Below are 15,862 nucleotides of genomic sequence, written 5' to 3' on the forward strand. Positions count from 1 at the left end.
CGTAATAATTCGAGAGCTACGGAATGTATACAATTTCGTTTGCATATCAACAAAAAAATTATCATAATATATCCAGAGAAGAGAAAACGTTTCAAGATGTATACTTTTACAGTAGATACATAAATACTTGCGTGTGAATATTTGAATGGTTTTTGAAATTGAAAAAATATTAGGCGTAACATTGTTAGACCTCAAAGTTGCGTGAGAATGTATTGTTTATTTTATAATTTTTCAGTTGTTAATATCGGAATGTATTCGCAACTGTATTTAGAAGGCAAATGTTTTTTTTATCTAATAAGCAGCTCGTTAAACAGCTTAGTGGTTGGACGCAACGATTAAGAATCAGGGACACAATCGCGGCTCTCTATAGTGGTTGAAAATCGCATCCAAAAGGTACTAGCAAAAAAATATACACGTACTTTTTCTGAATATTTCTGCAGCAAAAAAATATAAAAATAATCGTATTTAAATATGCAACAAACTATTATATTGCACAAAACATTTATCATCAATAAGTTATTAAAGTGACACGCGCTCCGCGTAACGAAACTGAGCATCTTCGACGCCTTATCGAAAACAATGGCGGTGTACGTAATAAATATCCATCCCTGCTTGAACGTAACGTCAAATTTAATTATGAAAAACATTTTGACCTTGGCTATAATAGTATTATAATACTGCAGCTTTGGCAAATCCTGAGCAACGTTATTTTAATTAATTATCCTAAACGAGAGACTTTAAAAAATCGTATATGATCGTATACCAGGAGTGATCAGCCATAATGATTTAGTGGCCATCAATAAATGAATTGTCCATTAATATAAACGTGTCATTATCACGTGTATTAATAAATACAATGTTAAAAAAAAGTTATTAAATGCACAACCATAACTCATAAAAGGTAGCTTTGTCAATCAATTACCTTTACAGCAAATTAATGTGTTTTTATATGGACAGCTTATATGTTTTATATAGATCATTATCATACAATAAATATTTTTAATTCATTGAATAAAAAATAAAAATAACTGCAGTACTTCGTAAGTAACCTAATTTTAGAAGCAGTTTATAACAAATCTTGATTTTATCATTATCTTTGAAATGCATAATAAATTAGTGTCCGTAAATCGATGAGGACAAAAACCGTGTTGCTGGCCCACTTAAGTCTGCCGACAGTGATTATGTATATTATATAAAACTGAAGGAACAGTAATTGGTCTATTTCGTTTTATTAGCATATAATAAATATTTTAAGCTCGCAATTTTTGTATTTATAAAAGCAGAAGACCCAAATCTGATACCTATGGTACTTCAGAACAAGCAAAATATTCAAGTATTCCCTACTTATAAAAATTACATTGATTTGGATATAATTTCTGCATTCTAGAGGAGTGATAGGTTAGTGATCATAGATTGACGCTGACGAAAACCGTGTTGATGGCCCACTTAAGTCCGCCAAAAGTGATTATGTGTATTATATAAAACAACTTAACATGTGCTGAATGAACAGCAATTGGTCTATTTAGTTTTGTCTGAAACACTTTGAGGCCATTAGCATCTAATAATATTCTGAGCTCCCAGTTTTTGTATACACGCCCACATACAAGTTCTTAAGTTTTTTTAAATACATTAACATTATTACTATTTTTATTAGTATGAGAAAAAATAATACTTAATGCGGTTTTTAAGTATAATTATTATTTACAATCTTAATGAATAGCAAATAACATTCATAATATATTAAAAGCTAATTCTTAAAATATATTTTTTGTAATAACATATATATTTAAAATTACGATAAATGAAAAATGTAAATATTACTCCTAAAATTTAAATGCTTAAAGCCTATTTTACCATGAATAATAATAATAATAAATCCATTTGGGAATAAAACATTTTATAAAAATGATTAAAACAAATAATATATTTTTTTCGATGAACGTGAATTTATTTGCATTTCAATGCTATGATTTATATTAATTTTATTTACATAATTTTTTAACGTCGAAAAAATTACCAGCTTGATTTAATTTCGCAGTAATTATAACTCGGTTAAGAACAAGTTTGCGATGTAAAAATCCAACAGCAATTACGCAAACTGTCAAAATTCGGTCGTTTAATATTATCAATGTTAAAATTTCGCCACTTTATGATTAATGGATTTTTTTTTTATTCGTTTCAGGTAACCGCTCTTCTAGTCATCACTCATCATTATCACTAGCTATACGTATAAGGAAGGCTTCGGTACGTAATTCAGATTTGCCATAATGGAATATTCTCGCCCCCAAGTTAGATGAAAAATTATTCATACCTCATGGAAACGACCGGTAATAATAATGCAATTGATTGTCCATTGTGCGTTGAACCAAACCTATAATAACATAATAAAATAGAATATCTAGAACGAGTGACATTTTTTATTGGAGTCACAATGCATGACTGACAGTTCGTTTCTAATTATATGCATGATGCTATAAATATGGTATGCTTTATTTTTTATTTTGAATTACTTTAATCATATATATGTTGTGGTGTATCGACAATATACTTTCCACCCCATGGAATAAATTAAAAATATTCCATTTGCACGGTTTGTGTGTAAATACAATAATGATAACTTACGGTGGGTTTGACCAAAGGAACAGCACAATAGATTAAGGGGATGGGAGTTCGTATAATAAATTATTAACGATAATTTATATGATGGGAAAACATACGAGAAAGTTTATTTAATAACACGTATCCGATATATGATAAACTTTAGCATCACATTAATTTATTATTTATGCTCTTCTAGGGTAAAAATAGATTAAATACTACTGATACATACTATAATGTATAGTACTAGTAAATATACAGTAGCGTGCCAAAAAATACAACACTTTTAAAATCATTATTTTTCGTATTTAGGTAAAGATATGTTGTATCATATTTTAATAAATTAATATTTTTAACTCTCATAATTCTAAGTATAGTATACAATATATTATATATATATAAAAAATAAAAACTTTTATTAAGCAAAGATATTATATAGAATGACGAAACAGTAATATTTGTGCAATAAAAAAAAACATTTTGGACATTAATTAATATATCATTCTTCTCATATCATGAATATTATTTTATTAAAAAATCTAAAGTTAACTTAACACAGTTGATTGAAAACATATTTTAGTTATAGTTTGGAAAGTATAATGAAACTTCAACTAAAGTTTATAAAACACAGAAAATTTCTTATAAGGAATAAAACTTGTACCATATTTAAAATAATATTTAATTTCATATATATAAATCGAGCTTATTATTGTATTATACAAAAAGTTATTTTTGATTAATATTACGTTTCTCTAAATTATTAATATACGTTTTAAACATTGAGTACAATTACAGCACACACTCTAGTTAATCTGAGAATGTATTACTCACGACAAATTCAATTTATTAAAAAAAAGCTTTTATTGTTTATATATTTACAGTTAGTTGGCTACTAATGTGGTTAGGCAATAGTTAAATTTTCCACTCACATGTCGTTATTAAAATTAATAGTAAAATACTTTCTGGTTAGAACATCAATATATTTTAGTAATTTCTGGTTAATCTAAGAATGTATTACAGTGATTAAAATAATTCGTTTAGCATAGTCTACTGATTACGTCATTATAATTAATTGGCTGCTTGAGTCACAAAGTAGTGTCGTGGAATTAAATTTAACACTCGTTATATTTAATATTATACTGTAAAATGTCGAGGTTTTCTAAGATTTCATTATGATTTTAATTAAACACGAATAAATACGTAAAGATGTTACTGTCTTATGGCTAAAACAACAATATATTTTAGTATAAACCGGTTATTCTAAGAATGTATTACGGTGATTAAAATTATTGATTCACCATAGTCTACAAATTACGTTATTATAATTAATTTACTGCTTATAAGTCACAAATTATTGTGGTGGAATCAAATTTACCACTCACAAGTCACGAGTCTTTATAGTATGGTATGAAACGATCAGCAATACATTCTTAGGGCAACTAAAGCTATTTTGGATGAAATTGTATTACGTGTTATGTTAACTATACTATCATGTGGGTTCAAAAGCAGCCTCGAGTCCAATCGCAATGCACTAACCGCCGATTATCCAATGCGCGGCACAATCAATCCCATAATAATTTATTTGTCTATACCGCTTTGTAGATCGAATTATGTCGTCCCGCTTTGAGTCTAAACACCACAACACACGGCCATTGTGCTTGACAGCGCAATTAGTCGATTCGGCGTTTGTCGCATCGGCCTATTGTCGATGTAACGTGTAATATTTAATCTGACGTAAATGTGGCGTTTCCCCCTTTGATGTTTTGAGAGTTCATATATCGACTTTACATTAGTTTGCTTTGAAGAATAGCTCCTAATAATGTATATAATATAATTTCAGGTAAACAATGTGATTTTAATTTTGGAGAATACAAATGAATCAAACGTATAAAAAATATTTTATAACGACTGTCCTTTTATATCCGTCTTTTTTTACTCTGATTTGTTTGATAGCACAATTTTTTATGGTTCAATATTATCGAAATACTAACGTCAATCACTGCTCCTAATTCTATTTGTTGTACAGTATTATTCAATTACTACAATTGTATCAGTGTAATATAAATTTCACATCATTTACCAAAAATTCCATTAAGTTATATTGTCGTGAGCGTTTAAAGGTAAAAATTCAAGGAATAAAGTGGATTTCGAGGTACACAGAGAGTCTAGGGATGGAGGAGTAGGTAATGGATGCTGCTCCCGGCTACGATTTCAATTTGTGTGCCGTAATCGAAAACGTAATTGCCGCCGGGTGACGACACCGCGAGCACCCGATGGGCGACACCTGTCGACTCACGAAACGTCAAAGTGGCACAACGAATTAACGCCAGATTAAATGTGAAGGATTATAAAGCGACAATAAGCAATCTGACAAGCGCATTACGTTCTATGACAGTAACTTCAGGCTAAAACGACGGCCTGGTAGATCGTAGGATGATGCGTTTGGGCTTAGAGACCCTCTTCAGAGTTATTTTAATAAAGCGTAGATTCTTTTGATCAGGCGCGTACGGTGAGATACTTTTCCTTTCGCTCGCTCGCGCTTTAAGTGACGAGAGTAAGTGAGAGAGATAAGGGCGTACGGAACACAAGTTTGTTACAGTTTTCTCTAAATTTAATTTTGGTTTTATTTAAATAACACTTATGGGGCTGTACGAAAATACTTTTCAATTTTTCCATAAAAAACTCTTTCACACTTAACGAGTCTTATCGTTTAACATTATTACTGTCTTAAAATGTCTGTAGCATACGCAGTTTTTACCCGTACGATTCCTTTTATACATTCTTTAACTGAAGTTTGAACCAGTGGGAAACAGGGGTATGAATTTTATAATCATTTATCTGGGGTTTTTTGACACGATTTTTTACAAAAACATACTCAAATGTTAAAATTGTTTATTTAAACCAATTTGGTCGTATTGTAAAACTCTCCCTCTCTAATATACGCAACAACATTTTTTTCTCATGTGCTCATGTGCATAAATAAAAGCATTGTAAGTTCTGTCAGTTATTCTAAATTACAGTTTGCCTTTCTTTAATTTGTTTATAAGGATCGCATAGCACACAAACACATAAACCATTGTATTATTTCGTAATAGCATTTCTTTATTGATGCGGAAGGCGATAGACGGTACACATGAGGCAAAGATCTTGAAGGTTTAAAAATAATGTAGTGTCACTATACGACAAGAAAATCATCTATTTTTAACAATTTTAATTGAAATTTTGACTTTAACGCTGAAAATTGTGTTTTAGGTACATTTAGTTACAACAATCAGTAATTAACGTTGCGCGTAGCGTGAAATTAAATGCGTCACTAGCATTTTCTTTAAATTTATTTGTGTAGCACTTAAACTACAAAAAATAAATTTAACATTTATTTTTATTGAACAATTACAAAACTCATTGGCCCACTTACAAATTTATTTTTAAATCAAAAATTGTCTGTATAAAAAGCATAGAGATCAAATAGGTTCTATATAAAAAAATTAGAAGTATCTATTCATAAAAAACATATTAAAAAAAACATGATAAAAAAAATTGTAACTCTATATTATAATATAAAACTTATATTTATATTAAAATAAAAAGATTTTTTGTACATACTTTTATATTAAAATATTAAAAATATACATGTAATTCGACCCATAACGGACTCTATCTTGTGCTTTTTTGGGCTCAAATGACGTCAATTCGCCTTCTTGATATATCAACATTTTAATAAAAGTTGAAACAGATGTATACTCTTGAATAAGTAAAAGTTAGCCTTTCATCTCATCAATAATTTTAAGAGAAACTCTTGATTGACAAGCTAATGACTTAAGTTAAATAAAACAAATATAATTATACATAGAATTAAAATTTCAATATTAAATTCAGTGAGCATTAAAAAATAAATAAAAAGTAATTAGCAGAGGTGACTAAAACATAAATAAAAAGTTCCTTTGCGGTTAATTGAAAAGTTCGAAATAATCTCTCAACAGACCGATAAATATATTCTAATTTGGTTTATTGTGTGAATAATGTTAAAAACATATTATTCGCACACAATATTTAAAATAAATATATATTATTATTTTATAACGTTATAGCTAGTGTATCATTAATTTGATTAATAATCATCCTTGACAAATTCATACACATAAATACAACTTTATGGTTAAATTCGCAAACTTTTTCGATTTATATTAAATTATGTATTCTACTGTGACCCATAAAATCTTTCAACGAATGTTATATGAGTATTATTAAAGTGATCTTTTATATAAACATAAATAACAAATTATATTTTCTATGTATTTATCAACTTTGTAAAAAACACATTATTGAAGGGAAAAGGTAACGTGAATCTGACCAGATATGTCAGGATATAAATATATGGTATCTGATTACTCGAAATCGTTTAGTCTAATAATATATAGATATTATAAATAAATAACATTTGTATTTATTTTTTATCTGTTTGTATAATGCTTGTTAAGTATTATACATTATTTACTATTCTTTTGCAGATTATTCAAAACTGTCGGTTGAATAATTGTACATTAATAATGCTAAACGATAACACACTAAAAATTTTAGATTTCTCATATCAGATTAGTCTTCAACACTTTTCACAACAAAAGTAAATCGATTCATACGATACAATATATTTACACGTTTAATATTTTATCAGTATCATCAGTCATTATTTATTAAATTCTCTAAAATATTTTTTATTAATAAAATAAATATTATATAATATATTATAAAAACTTAATATAAAATATCTAACTGTACAGTTTAAATATTATTTTTATATTAAAACAATATTTTTTTTTGGTATAAAAAACAGTTAAAAGAGTTTTTTAAATTAAACTAAAAAATAATATTTTTATATATAATTAAAATGCTTTTAATATAAAGTATTTTTATATCCTATATGGAATATTTGATTATACAGTATAATTATGATTTTTTTAAAGAGAAATTTGTTTCTTATTACATTTGCTTTTTTTAAATAATACAAAATATTTTTACACTTTATTTATGATTAAATATATTTTATAATATGTAGTATATAATTAATTTAAAAAATATTATTTACAATTTTTGTAAATAATATATAAAAAATCGTTGCTATTTTTATTACATTTAATTCGATAAAATTTTTACAGGCATTTTTATAATTTATTAGTATATAATTTATTAAAGTATATTTCACATTTAATACTTTTTAATAGATTAAATAGTATGTTTGTGATATTTTTAAATTTAAATAGTAAAATTAAAAAAGTTAAACACACATTTTAGCTTAACTAGTTAAATTGGAAAAATATGTTCATATTAAATTAATAATAACACATTGCCATTTTTAAGCACAATATTAGTTTTTGCATCAATATTGTAATAAACTAATTTATGAGCTGATTATATATCTCTTTATAATGCGTGAAGTTTTGTTATCAGTCATTTTTAAATCAAATGACAAATAGCTAAATTAAGAACTGTTTTTATTACTCACGATAAGAGAATATTGTCATATAATTAATTTTTGTAGTAATCTTTATAGCAAAAATTTATATTTATTTATTAAATAAATAGATAATTCTAATATAACCAACAGCACAAAAATCATTTTTAAATATGTTTAATATTATATGTATATAGCGTTAATAAAATTAAATCCTAGATGAACGTTTTAAATCATTCAAACACACTCACATATCTTTCTCGTAATCTAAAGTACAAACTTGTTTTAGGCAATTTATGACCGCGAGCTAAAACTTTTGAATATATGTTTCCCAAAGGTGTGACAGTGGTTGGGTTTTGTTAAGTTTTTATTCAGCCATAAGCTGATTATAATTAAATTTTATTTTATTTATCAAACAAGTGTATTCTTTTAGATTCAGTCGCTGTATTATTATTCTTATTTATTATCTTTAAGTACAAGCTTTGAAAAAGCTCTAGTCTGTATTTTATTCAGCGGCGGGTATTAATTACGCGCAAAGGAAAATATAATCCTATCTAATGAACGTAATTTTATACTCGGACAAAAATAAGGAGCGCAAGAAAATTGATAACAAAATTATCATCCGCATTCTTCGGAAAAGCAAAATTGAACCGTATTATAAACTAACGTTTGCCTTAAAATCATTCACTTTTTGAACATATTTGAATCAGTTAATTAACTCTATCAAAGAAATTCTGATAAAACATTAAATCAAATATCAAATATACTGAAATGAAACTCTATGTCGATAAAAAGAAACAACTGCCGTTAGCGAAACGGTGGATGGTTTATATACGAGAAAACGAAACAAACGCCGTAGGAGTAATCAAATCGATTCTGTCACATAACAAGATTTATTTGAAGGGATAGAAAATGACATAGCAAACATGATTTAATATGTGTTTACAATAATGGGAATTATTAGAGGTATGGGATGATTCCATCAATATGTTACGATGGAAAGTCAATCCCTTATCTGTTACATCTTTGATTGCCATACGGATATACAAATATTTATTGTTAAATATTAATAGAAAACATATAAGTAAATACACATAATTTTTATTTATTACAAGATATAGATATGATACGAAATACAGACGTATCACTTGTATCTGTGAATATCGTGCTTTTTCAAAACTTTTACTTTGATAAAAAATATATGTTGTTGAACTATTTTTTTATGTTACTATGATTTATTGTGTTTGCTAAATTTATTTTTAACTCGTGGTTGCAATTATAATTTTTAAAATAAAAATAAGGAAATTTTAAATATAAACCACAAATCATGTATAAATGGGTAATCAATAGTTTTAAGGATTTTTTAGTTATTGCGTGTATTTCATGATTTAACTGCTGATTTTTAGTACTATTTAATCTTATATATAATTGTTCTAAGCTGTCGCTTCCGTACGCGTATATTTTAAAGTGAAACATTCTCTGTTCAATTTTCTACTTTGTAAATCGTATCTCTTTGTATGAACGATGTATATAATAATAACTTTGGTATTTTTTGTTTTATTATTATTTAGTAAAGTTGCAAACCTATTTTTTAAAATAATATAATCTTTAGTTTTAATATGGTCTAGATAATTCTTAAACCTAATCTTAAATGATATACAATATTTAGTTTTATCATTAAATATCTAACTTTTAAATCTAACTTATAAAATAATATAAAATGTTTTCTTCTGAAAATATTTAGCCAAGTTGTAAACCTATTTTCAAATAAATTGAAATGGTTAGGTAGTTTTTTATAGATTGAAACATTTTTACTATCACTTACAATCCCTAATATTAAAGTCTAATTGCAACTATTAAATTTAAAAATAGATTGAAAATAACTAGAACGAAGCAAAAATAATATTTAAAACCCAAAAAGTTGAGGGTCTGTATTCGCACACTCGTTAGCTTCGGTACCTCACAACAGTGAAGTACCGACAGCTAGTTTTGTATTATATAATACAGTCTAATCAATAATAAAAATATAGTCGACATATGTTTTATTAAATTGAAGCAAAAGTAAAAAATCATAATTATACTGTAGTTATTTACTAAATTGCTGTGTATTAATTGTATAGGAATTATTTATTAAGCTGTGATTAAAAATATTTTTTGATTATTTGTAAATTGTTTTTAAAATTGACTGTACAAAATATAATAAAATTATATAAATAAAACGCAATTAAAATTTTTTTAGTAATGTTAGATATTGGTTATCAAAAATAGTATAAAAACAATAAGAAAATCTTATCATAAAAGTATTGGATAAAATAAATTGAATTGTAGAATGAAATGAAAAACGATTATTTTCAACAAAAAATTTAAGCTGTTTTGATACCAAAAGTTTTGTTTTATTTTCTTAAAAATTAATAAATATTATGTTGAAGTACAATATTTCATATAAAGTTTTATATAAACTTATCAAATATAAAGTAATAAAGAACGATACATTTTAACAAAAATTATGTTCTTTATACTTCTAAAATGAATAATATATCTTACATTTTAAAATAATACATATAATCCTAAATATACTATATTAAATAGTAAATGAAATCAATTATAAAAATTCATCCATCATTGTTGCATTATTTAATGAAATATTAATTCTTAAGTGCATTCTCTCGGCGGTCGTTTTAAAAGCCATATGTATATAGATTTATAATGGTTGATACACAACTATGAATAAATAAAAGATTAGCTATTTATATTGTAGAGATAACTATAATTTTTTTAAATATTATAAAATAATATGAATTTAAAATGTTTATATTTTAAAAACAGGTATAATAACTTCAAAGCAAGCCATTTATAAAAATTTTATTCTGTCGTTTATTTTAACTAAAAAATCTGCTAGTTCAGTTGAGATATATCCCAGCTCGTGCAGCCATGTTACATAAACTCAAGACAAATTAATCGCTCGTCGCAATATACGTTTGCAAGATAAACCGTGAGCGTCAGAGTGAATTTTAAGTACGTTTGCAGACGCGAATCGTTTTCCCGAAATTATGTCGCTCGGCGTAAAGCAAATATTTCTCGTTTTTATTCCACTAAACTGGTTTATCGCAATTAGGTGTACGTATTTCGTATTCTTGGGCAAATGAACCGTGTAGTAGTAAGTGAAGTGCAGGGGAGAACAATGGCGATTAAAGTAGGAGTTTTGAGGTCAAAGGCCACGCCCGTGATGAATCACCGCTCCGAGGGCGGGCGCCCCCAAATCTGCACTATCATGTGACGTCTACTTTAGAAAACTTTCCAGAAAACTTCTTAGTATCTGATACAACACTTTAATTCATTAATCTAACTCTTACGTTGCTATTGACGTTCACGTATGAGCATATTATCTTAAAAGCTTGTTCATTCACTTCTAACAATCATCATTAATTTTAATTGTATTGTCTAGGATATACAGTAGCGAATTACTAATAAAGTATTAAAGCGACATGCGCTCCGCATGACAAATCCGAGCATCTTCGACGCCTTAACGCAAACTTTGTTCATAGTCGCGATGCATTATAATTAAATCAAATACATTTTAATAAATATTATTCATTGAGTTATATATTTTTTTAATTTTCCACAATTACGATGCTACTATAAATATAGTATACCAAAGTTGCTCCTGTTTGTTTGTTCAGGGAGTTTTTCTAAAGGGAAAACTTTGCATACCTGTGTCGTAGTTTTCCATAAAATTATTAAATTAAACTTTGATATTACAAGTAGCATCGTAACCATCGAAAATCAACACGGGGTACATCAAAGCTGTATAAATTAACGAAAGTTTACCATTTTCAATACCCATGAAAATATAATTATTAAATTTGAAAAAAATTGTAATTTAATCTTATATTATATATTTATAAACTGCTCGAAAATATTGTTGTATTATAACACAACAATAACAAAAACATAAGCTTGTGTTCTTTATAAAATAATACATTAAAAATTAATTATATGTAGATGTACAACATAAAAGTATACGGTTGCTCGTTGAAAAAATCAACGAAGAATATTTTATTTTACTTAAAACGAGTCATGCGAAATGTTTGTCTTAATCTATGTTAAAATTTATGCGTTATAAACATACATATATATTAATTGAAACATGTTTATTTTATAATAAATTAATTATTTTAATTTATGAGAAGTTAAATAAAATGCAATGAAGTTAATCTCCAAATGATTCTAAAAAATATTTTCGGGGAACTTGAAAAAAAAATGTAAACATTTAAGTTTTTATTTATTTTATCAAACATTTAATTAAAATTCTAATTAAAAAATTCTTTACCCATTGTTTATTTTGCTCAAAAAAGTAATAGACTATATGTATGGTCTATCAATATAATTTACATTATTAACAAGCGGAAAAAGGGTGTGTTCTCTCAGTGAAAATATTTATTCACACTCTATTACCAAATTAGACCACGCCGATCAAATAAGGGCGCGTTGTTAGCAAAGTATCCGTTACACTTTACTATTGTTTGATCATAGAGCACTCTCCATATTGAACGTTTTGAGCCATTATGATAGTTTACCCTTTCCGATCGAATGAATATCCTTATTTTAAGACGTCTTTCTTTCTATGAAAACCCTTTTCAAATGTTTCAAAAACCCTTTAAATCAAATTTTGAAGCCTCAACCGACATACTGAGGCTTTCGTTCACATTCGATTGAATATGGATGAATTATCGTGAGTACTGAATAATATGTAAAGGTTTTAAAACAATATAAAGTAACACAAAACATTAACATATAAAATTTTGTGAATGTAAAACAGTATCAAGATTTTTTTCAATATAAAATAAAATATATTAAGCTAACTCTGAAACACTTTAATATATAATCTGTTTTAACCTATATGTATAAATAGAAGCTTTAACACAATAATATGTGAATAGCATTAGCTTTGCACTATAAATAGTAACGAGTAGCGTAACGTTTTAATTACACTGCAAATTATTTTACTAAATACTTTTATGATAATTTTTTTGCGTTTGAATTATTTGTTATAACCAATATCTAACATCACCAAAACTTTTAAATATACGTACCCAAAAGATACACAAAGCATGTTAATGAGTCATCTCTTATCTCGCCGACTCGCTTCGCTATTGAAATTTAGTTATTTTACATCCATGTGATGCAGATCTTGATTTTTATTTGAACATGCTTAAAATCGTACATTTTAAAGCTTATCTAGATGAAAGGCTTAATTGCCAGCAACAATTAAATTTTAAATAAATAGTATATTATTAATAAAATATCTTATTTGTATTTTTACATTTATTACTAGTAATTCCAATTTAAGCTTAGCTACATTTACAGCCAATGAATTTAAAAAGTAACCGTTAATCATATTGTTTACATCAAATAAAATTGATTTAGACTTGATATTTATTTTTTACTAGAAGCATGAAATCCAAAGTTTTACTACTGACCTAAAATATACCTTTCCATTCAGACCCTTTTCAAATTTAGTTCCGTATGTTTCAAAAAAACACTAAATCAAATTTTCAACCCTCGTCCGACATACGAAAGCTTTAGTTTACATTCGATAGCCACTCCCAATTAATTATCAATTGGTTGGGTTAAACGCGATAACCCAAAAAACCCTCGGGACAAGTCATTGCTAATATTCGATCTTGGTTCTCACAAAAGTGAATTCGTAGAAGGAAAATCGACGTGAATTTACGTACGGTCCGTTTTTCGCGCTTTCGCTACTACGTACCTACGTATTGCTTTACGGTCGAACAATTACGTCGTTATTTATACGGCGTTCCGACCGTAAAATGGGTTGGAAAAGTGAGTATACCCATAAACGAACGCCCACAATGTTTGGAATCGTTTTGTATACTCTTTTTCGTATGAATATTTAAAAAAGTCATGATAACTCAGCGCGGTTTAAATCCCCAAAGGAGTTGGGACGGGCTGTTGATTTGTCTCGGTGCTTGTTACGCTTGTTTTTATTTTTCGATCCAATTTATGAACGAAATTTATTTCAAATACTTGAAAGTAAAAGGGTAAGAAAAATTTAAAACATTATAAATTTAGTAATTAAATAAATTAAACATCGAAAAAATACGATATTTATTCAAAAATATTTATATTTATTAGAGACGCACTTAGTAATAAAATAGTTTATCTAATTTTACAAAGTCGTTCATTGGATTTTAATTACTTAGAAACAAGCAACAATGTATACACTTCAGATAGTGCCACACAAATAATTAAACTGCCCAGATAGTAGATTTACGAAACGCAATCGCGTACGATTTAAAAGCCGCCAATGTAGACCGTTAGACAATAGTCAGATAATAAGCTTATTTTTTCTACTTCCATTAAAATAATTAATAAATAACAGTCGCTACAATAGTATAATAAATGTTTTTTTAATTTTAGTTTATTATTAATATATATATTTATAAGTACTTATTTGTATTATTTATTTATATGATCACCTTAACATCTTCCTCGTTATATATCTTACTAATAAATAACTTTAGTGTAGTTTAGATAAAAATGTATTGTCTACAAATATATAAATTTAACACTTTTTTACTATAATAATAATATCATTTATATATAACATAAGCAACAATAGTCCTTACATTAAATATTGCATGCGATTTTCTTCTTAAGCTCCAATTATTTGCATAGTCTAACTATTTTACTACTTGACCTTTTCATGTATATACATCTTACTCGTTACATATATTATTTTAAATGCTCTTTTAAGATCTAGAACCATCCTACCAATTATTTTATTTGTATCGTTCTGTCCAATTAGATATAATAAGCGATATAGTTGAGTGCCTCTCTTTGAATTCTGGTTGAACTAATGTCAGTAAATATTTCATTGAATAGGACTGTGTTTTTATTTGAAATTTCACTAAAATAATATTGTTACAATGTAAATAAATATACAAAGAATCACATAATACAAATAATAAACTCGACGGTCTTTTTTGTTAAAGTAATCTTTGAATTACGGGCTTTTTTGGTAGGATTAGCTAACCTTTTTATGGGTTTCCGTATTCAAATTTCAGACTACATAGCATTTCGGTTCGGCAATGTTTGCTGTTCAAGCACTTGACATTCAATATATAATCGGATTAAAGCATCGAGCCACTTGAGGCGCGATTACAGCCTTATTTCACCATAAACCAAAAACCGACCAACCACTTGTGACGTTTGATCCCAATCTCGATCCTGTAATTGTACGTCAAGCCACCGAGGAATACCTACGTTGACATTATCAATTAAAACCATCATGTTCCAATTAATTATGCCACACAAAAAGTACAGATGTACATTGCGATAGAAATCCATAATTTCAATACCCTGTATGATATAATTAAATGTTATACCGCACCCTAAGATCGATATATGATTACCTGGTAATACCCTTCTTACTTTCAAAAGCGTTGCTGAAACAGTGAAATATAACACTAACGCAATTGAGTACGTGTTCTTTTAACATTTTCGATATTAAATGCGCTACTCTAGTTTCCTCTCTTCTAAGCTCGACTTATACCCTATTCAATTTTTGACTTTGCGTCGAAATCACCTGTCTTTCCCCTTATCCAGGTGTTTATTGTTCGCCTTGAGCGAAACAACGAACGTTTCCACTCTAGCACAACTCGTATATTACATCAACGTTAAAATAATTTGTAGCAAAATAACGTCAGACGACGGTGCACTATAAAAACAAGGACGACGCGTGACGTTGACAACAGTTTATAATATATAAAGTAGGATTTTAAATTAAAATAT

At 27.2% G+C, this 15,862-nt stretch overlaps 1 protein-coding gene and 1 long non-coding RNA gene across 5 annotated transcripts in view; both read left to right on the forward strand.

The window, feature by feature from the left end:
- The window catches only part of LOC148238309 (fasciclin-3-like), a 256,136-nt gene that overhangs the window by 100,327 nt on the left and 139,947 nt on the right, over positions 1-15,862 (forward strand). The gene's annotated exons all lie outside the window — the stretch shown is intronic.
- Positions 1-15,862, forward strand: part of LOC148238310 (uncharacterized) — a 144,257-nt gene that overhangs the window by 36,890 nt on the left and 91,505 nt on the right. The window contains exon 3 of the long non-coding RNA XR_015808939.1: positions 2,183-2,244. This is a non-coding gene — a long non-coding RNA (uncharacterized LOC148238310). The remainder of the gene's footprint in view (positions 1-2,182; positions 2,245-15,862) is intronic.

Source organism: Plectrocnemia conspersa, unplaced genomic scaffold (assembly GCF_051122295.1).
Source record: "Plectrocnemia conspersa isolate PC_06_02 unplaced genomic scaffold, ASM5112229v1 ptg000001l, whole genome shotgun sequence".
NCBI lineage: Eukaryota > Metazoa > Arthropoda > Insecta > Trichoptera > Polycentropodidae > Plectrocnemia > Plectrocnemia conspersa.